The sequence below is a fragment of the Scyliorhinus canicula genome, chromosome 1, assembly GCF_902713615.1.
Source record: "Scyliorhinus canicula chromosome 1, sScyCan1.1, whole genome shotgun sequence".
Lineage (NCBI taxonomy): Eukaryota > Metazoa > Chordata > Chondrichthyes > Carcharhiniformes > Scyliorhinidae > Scyliorhinus > Scyliorhinus canicula.
Window position 1 is genome coordinate 214,300,803 of NC_052146.1, and position 7,638 is coordinate 214,308,440.

Sequence of the window (7,638 nt, forward strand, 5' to 3'; positions counted from 1 at the left end):
GTTACCTTGATGGCCACCAGCTGCGGGTGTCCTCCTCCATTCCCCCGCGGTGCCAGGTGTGCCAAGATCTGGCAAATACATTGCACTGTCTCTCTGCTCAGCCGAAGTCTTTGACGACATGCCCGGTTCGGTAGGTCCTCGAATGGCAGGCATTGCCGATACACACAAGGCCTCATGCGGCGTCTCCTTTGCACCTCCTCCTCGGCCTGTAGGCAGCCAGCTGCCATCACCACCGGCTGTTCTTCCAGGCCAGGCTCCACTGTTGCAGCTTCCTCCTCCTTGAGCAACTCCAGCTCCTACAGCCCCAGGGCATCGCTCAAGGCTGCGGCTACTACGAGGAAGGCCACCATTGCTGGTTGTATTCCAATCTCCATTGTCTGCAGGGGGGGTGACAGGCTGACATGTTAGCATGTCCTGTACCCCCGTGCCCAACCAGATACAATGGGCTACATGGTGGCCCCATTAGCACAGCGGACCCTGCCCCCTCCTGGCCCCCTCCTGGCCCCCTCCCAACCTCCCCCATCTTCGCATCCCCAGCCATTTTGGTGCCTGACACCGTGGGGGTCTCTGGTCCTGGTGCCCGTCCCAACTGCCAGAGGTACCATTGGCTGGCGCTGTCCATGCCATCGATATGCTCCGTGGCCCGGGCCGGTGCTCCCCTGTAGGGGCCACTGTGGGCGTTGACCTTGGATGGCCCATTTATTGCTCCGCTGGCGGGTAACAGCCGGTTGGGAGGGGTGGGCTGGTAGAGGGTGGGGGCGAGCATGCGGGGGGTGGTGAGTGGGGAAGTGGAATGCGGGGGTGGTGTGGTGGAGGGTGGGGGACGATGGGTTACGGGGGTTGGTGGGGTGGGGGCACCCATGCGGCCAGTGCCACTCTGCAGAACCACGGGCCATGGAGGACGGTCAATGGAGTGTGCAGCAAAATGGTTGCCTTGCTGGCCGCGGCAATGGCGGTCCGTGCCTGGACACCTCGGTCCAGTGTGGTGTCATATCGGCCCCACTGCCCATCTCTGGAAGGGCCCCCTAGCCAGCCCAGCCTGTATGCCAGGACCAGCAGCCCACAGTTGCGTCTCCACATGTCCTACTCACTTTCTCTCCCTCATCAGCCACAGCACCTATTTCCCAATTTTTAAAAGCAGAAATGAACCTCGCCAACAGGAATTTTTTTTCAATTAAGGGGCAATCATCGTGGCCAATCCACCTACTCTGCGCATCTTTGGGTTGTATGGGTAAAACCCACATAAACATGGGGAGAATGTGCACACTCCATACGGGCAGTGACCCAGGATCAAACCTGGAACCTCGGCGCCGTGAGGCAGCAGTGCTAACCCACTGCACCACCGTGCTGCCCTTGGCATTTATATTCTTGAGGTAACTCTTCAGGCTTCCTTTGAAGCATTTATTTTATCCTCCCCTTGTTGAGGAGACTTCCTTGAGCTGGGCAAAGAAGATTTGCTTTGGTAGCCAGGGCTCTCAAATCCTAAACACATGGTCGGCCTAGTGGAGTTTGTTTCGGTTGATCATGGATTCGACGCTGGTGCTCTTTGATCCTTCCAGGACACTGATGTTAGTACGCCTGCCCTTCCAGCTGATGATGATAATCCACCTCAGACAACATTGATGATACCTCTCCGGGGCCTTGAGATGTTGGCCGGGATTCTCCAATCCCGCGGCCAAGTTCTGACGCCGGCTTGAAAAGCGGCGTGAGCCACTCCAGCATCACCGGGCCTCAAGTGGCAGGTATCCACCCCTCCCTAGGGGGAAAGGATGGCGCTGGCATGGTGTCCGCAGCTCCGGAGTGGTGTCCACAGCTCCGGCGGGTCCCACCGGGTGGGACCATTCATAACCTACGCCAGCGGGACTCGGCCGAACTCGATGGGCACTTGGCCCATCGCAGCGGTCCTGCGGGTGCCCGAGAATTGGTGCCGGAGAACCGGAGGGCAAGCGTCGTGGTGGCGTGGCGCTATTCACGCGCCCCCCCCCCCCCCCCCCCCCCGGAGATTCTCCGACCCGACGCGGGGTCGGAGAATCCCACCCGCTGTCTGTATATAATCCAAGTTTCTGAGCCATATCGAAGAGTTGGGGTGACGACTGCCTTGTACACGTGGATCTTTGCGTCAGCACGGATGTCACAGTTGTCAAAGACTCTCATCCTTATTTTGTATTCTTGTTCAGAGACAAGTGATATTTGATTAAATAAGTAAATCTTATGATGCGATAGTGTGTTCAAATGTTTTGCAATAAAGCAGCTTAGTGATTCAAACCTGGCCTCGTCTCCTCAAATATTTGCTAACACTGCCTTTAGAAACATTAAAACGCATGTGTGACAGACATAAATATCCAGTTCAACTGACAACTGAATGCTATAGTAACAACCCGAGGTAACACTAGCGTACCATTAAAAACTGGACATTACTGAACCTCACAAAACGTAACTTGCTCAGAATGCTTGTGGGAGCAAACAACAACGTTGCACCTAAGCTAAAGCCTTAAACTCATAACACTCATGTCGAACAATATGATCCCATCACAGAATCTTGGAGCAACTAATTTTAAAATGTAGTATTCCATTTTTTCTACTCAAAATTAGTAATATAGGATGATTTGCAGACTTCTACTAAACCATGCCACAGACACGATCAAGGAAAAATATACTAAGCATCTTTCTGAATTGTTTTTGTCTGACTGAAGAGGTACTCTGACTGAAGCAATGGACTGGATTCTCCGATTCCCCAGTCGCGTGTTCCTCGGCCATGCGCCATTCCCTGGCTGCGGGATTCTATACTCCTGATGCTGAGCAATGGGATTTCCCATTGAAGCCACGATGCTGGGAAACCCTCAGGTGTGGGTGTACTGCCAGTGGGAAATGTGAATCTCGACGCCTGGTAAATTCTGGCCCGATGTATTCATATTTAAGTGCATCTTTATAGAAAGCTATTCCGTAGTGATTGACTGTGCCTTTCTAATCACTGCCACGTGCCACCCCCCTTAACTGATTCATTCCTGCAGTCTAAATATTTCTGCACCTACAGCTACTTTGGACTTTTCTTCAGAGTGAGCAAAAGGTAAGTAATCTTTTTTTTGCCTTCTTTCCATATGGGAGTGGAGCACTGGTTGTAATGGTCACACTGGCACTGCTCTCCTATGTGAAACCTATCACTGTTCATTTGAAGTACAGTGGAAAGTGAACAAGTACTCTGAAGCAGCAGGACTCAGTCTTGGTAACTGGGAGGTAAGTAGCCACTGCTGAAAAACTGCAAAAAGAGGCATGGTAGATGAGGAATTCTTTCTTCATTTCAAGTGCACCTCATATTACTACTTCTTTAATCAACAGTGCAAAAAATGTATGAGCGGGCATCAACTCTTTCTGGAATGTTAAATTGTTCATGAATTTCTGTCAGTGTTAGTTCTGTTCCTCCACGTGGATATAACTGCCGGTTAGATTTTAAATCAATCTCCCACACAACTACTGTGGTTTTCTGCTGCAATTCTGCTGTACTGGATGCGATTCAAAATAATGGCGAGAAACTCAGAATAGAGAGGCTTCTGCCAACTCAACAGAACTTGAGAAAAGAAAATTGTAGGTTCTATTTATTTATCTATAATAACTTGCAAAACTGAACAGCGAATGCATGGCCAAAGCTCGTTGCATATCAAAACATTACAAGTTGGAATGTATTTTTATAGAGGACTTTAAGTGGTTCGACGGAATTTTTAAAAACTTTTTTTGATGGAAAGTGCTCAAGTGAGGTCTGTTTTGTTCTTTTTTTGCATTACTAATCTTAATACATTACAGACCATCGCTCAGATTTATGGGCTGGGGGTAGTGCTGTGTGTATTTACAGTCTAGTGACCTGAGGAGCCAGAGAAAAAGGGGAGGAGAAGGAAGTTAGGATATACTCTGCAAACAGGGAAGTATTTGAAGGGGAGAAAGGAAAGATTCACATGCTCTTCAAATTAGAAAAAAAAATCAGGTCACTTAATTTCTTGTATCAAGTTGAATTTAAAATAATCTAGAATAGGATCGTGAAGTGAAAGAACACACGTGCTCAATAGGCCACTAAACAAGCATAAAATGTCTAAAACATGATAGAAACACAATTTTGTTTCATTGGAAAAGGCTAGGTGTGGATTTTATTTGGCCAATGAAACGTGTATTCCCCAGGCTGTTTGTTGATCTCCCAGCACGCAGGGAAATAATTACCAGGTTTTCGGTGTGCAACTTACAATGTACCCCAGCTTCAGTGACAGGCGATGCTCTCGGAAAGACTTAGCAGACAAACTGTCACTGAAGTATGCCGCAAAGAGCATTGAGATGGATTGCTCTCTTTTTACGAGCCATAAAAGTTTTATTCAGCGCAGCACACTGAACAGGTTTCGGCAATGGGTCGACGCGCCTTTACCAAATAAACAGAAATAAGTTGACTGCCGAATCGAAAAAGAAATGAATAAGTATGGGCTGATAGTGTGGAGTGTTGCTGTGGTCCATACCCTGCTTGCTATTAATGCTATTTGCTTGTGCTTTCTGTGTTTCAGACTCTAGCAGGGGCCTGGGTGAGATACTCACACTCTCTCGCTGCACTATTGGATGCTGAAAAAAGGTTCATGGCTGAAGACTAGTTCTGCCACATGACAGCAAAGTATCCACTTTGGAGTCTGGTTTGCCTATTTTTTTTTTCTGTCTCTGCTGACCCTCAAATCAACTTTAACCTCTAACCCCTGGAGGTATCCATCATGACATGGAGGCTGTTAAGAGTAAATGTTGCCCATTCCTTGAGAGGGGAGAGGAAGATTGCTCCAAATGAAAGATTCTGGTTGGTTTCTACACCCTCTGATTCAATCAGCACAGGTGAATTCCTTACTGACAGCAGGGTTAGGAAATAATGTGAGGAGATCCTTTAATGAACTGAAAGGATTGTCGGCTGGAGACAAATGTATGCAAATCAAATGCACCAGGAAGACAGTCTACAGAATGGACAGCGAAATATCTGCAATTTCAACATCTCAGTGCCTGAAGGTAGAAAATGAACAGCTTTGATAAAATAGTAAAAAGAAAAAAAAAGACAATCTTTTTTATCCTTCGGATCACTTGCAAATAGCAAAATTACATTGTCAATTCTTTCACCTAGTTTTGTGGTGGAGAAGGGAATTGGACATTCCTGAGTGTGTGTCTTACTTTAGAGATTGGGGGTGAAACCTTTCATTTTTTTTTATGTTGTTCTTGTCTAAGAATTGATTCTTATTCCTTTCTCTTTTTATTTGGAACTGGGTCCAGTTTTCAAATTGAAAAGTAGTGTGATTTTTAAAAATAAATTAAATCTTGGTGCAGATTTGAGTCTGAAATGTTTCTTTAATGCAGTTTTTTTAAACAATATTGATATGGTACATTTTTTATGTACGAATGAAATAAAAATCATATTTCTTCCATCGATATTAAACACAGGCATGACACTCTGAGCAATAAAGCAGCTCCATTTGCATTCACTGCCTGTTCTTGTCTTATTGTTCAGCAGGGCAGAACTCATCTCAGATGCCAAACAATGAAATTACAACAGAGAATTAGCAGGCAAAAGCCTGCTTCTCTGGGCTTTTATGATTCATTATTCCCTATTAAATAGAATATTGCAAGTATACACCAGATAGCTTGCGGTCACTGAACTCCAAGCACATCAATATTACAGAGTGCTGGGGAGCAGAATTATGTAACTTTGGATAATGAACAATGTGGCTTTGGTGATAAAAATACCATATGGCTGATCTGTGTCAATTGACTTCTGATGTCGGTAGAATTGAAGCTTTATTTAATGTGGCAGAGTTTAAAGGATCTCATCTGTGTGGAAATATCAAATGTTTTCCATTTCACTTCAGTATAAGAAAGTGGCCATTGCATTTTTTTTTGTTTGTGAAATACAGTGTAATTTTTCATCAATCCTATGCCAAATTCAAACATGAGGATAAATTTCTCTCATGTTATTCATTTTCACTTTTTTGCTTTCTTTTTAAAAAATGTAAAAAATTGTGTTTCAATTCCTTATCATTAGGTCTATGCTCATTATCTATTTTAACTCTGATAATTTCATGAACGCCAAGTCATTAATACAGGCTAAAATCTCCTCTGTATTCTAGTGTCTTTTATCTGTATTAGTGTTTTCATGTGTCCCAGTGTGTTTTTGTGTCTTCTAGTTTGTTTTTGTGGGTCTTAGTCTGCCCTTTGTGTGCTCTAGTGTGTTTTTGTATGTTCTAGTGTATCCTTTATGTGTTATATTGTGTTTGTGTGTGATCTAGGGTGTCTTTTATGTGTTCTAGCATGTTTGTGTGTGTTCTAGTGTGTATTTGTGTGTTCTAGTGTGTTCTTTGTGTGTCCTATTGTGTTTTTGTGTGTTCTATTGAGTCTTCTGTGTGTTTTTGCATGTTTTAGTAAACAGAAACAACTTGCCTGTCCCTGGATCTTATTTTTAGGAAGAAAATAACAAAAGTAGAAATGAGTTCCAGTTTCTTGCCCACTCATTGCTTGATTGTTTTGCTTTTACTATATAATAATTAGGAAAATACTGATTAGAAAATAAAGGTTTGAGACTCTGTTTGAAAGCAAAGTACTGTATGAGAGAAGCAAAGAGAGAGCAATGCTTGAATTAAGACGGGTTTCAGCAAATAAAACCTAGGTGTTCCGACATGGTGCGAACAAGCCTACAGTTGAGCAATACCATTATGCATTTTTATCAGTGTGGTGTAATTTTACTGTTGACAAAGTATCAGTGGCAGTGAGAATGATGGTAGTTAGAAGTGTGGCGGATTGTAATCAGATGCTTAGCTGTGCAACACTGCATCTTGAGCAGATTTGAAACAACATTGCCTTGGGGTCAGAAAAGTCCATTAATTTTTAGTGAGAAAATTAGAGTGGCACTTGATGAAGTGAAGTTTGACATGCGTTAATTGCTGTTCAGCTCCCTCTAATTAGAGATTTTCAAATTCTTTTACTGCCTGTCGGACTGATGTTGTATTGTCTGCTGGTCAGATAAGGAAATTGCAAATTTGGTGTTTCGGAGGCTCTTGTTAGGCATATTCTGGCATGGCTCTATTTCTTAATTACTTTCAGTAGAATGCCATGCACTGTATATAGTAATGGTTAACACAAAAGTTTCAATATTCAGCTTGAAAACCCATTTCCATAATGCAACGTACAACATTGCTTCTGGCATTGTACATGTCTAATTTTATATTGGTTTAATCACAATTTTTTTAAAGCAAGAACATATATATCTTGTAAACTTCAATAATTGTTATTGCCTGAGTTCATACTTTGGACGAAATGAAACAAAATATAGATGTATTTGACAGGATGATGTGCATTGAGCAGTGTTCAGTTACTTTAGATTTTTATTATAGTAAGAACACTACATTTTCCCAACAAATATGTTTGTATGTATACATCTAAAGCACAATCATCAGGGTGACTCTTGCTTCAAGACTTGTGTTTACTAGCGAGCCATCAGCTGAATGCTTCTTAATTTCTTATTTAATTGCATATTTGTCCTGGTCATTCTTTTCCAAAATAAAAATATTTACGCTGAATGAGGTTTTTGATCCCAGGCAAATTACTTGTTACCAGCTGGCATTTATTTATACGGCATGGAAT

The 7,638-nt window shown here is 43.6% G+C and overlaps 1 long non-coding RNA gene across 1 annotated transcript; it reads left to right on the forward strand.

Annotated features, from left to right (window-relative positions):
- The first annotated feature begins 3,096 nt into the window (after positions 1-3,096).
- On the forward strand, positions 3,097-5,332 carry LOC119971579. The gene is made up of 2 exons (XR_005461870.1): positions 3,097-3,234; positions 4,539-5,332. It is a non-coding gene; the product is annotated as an uncharacterized LOC119971579 (long non-coding RNA).
- The last annotated feature ends 2,306 nt before the right edge of the window (positions 5,333-7,638 follow it).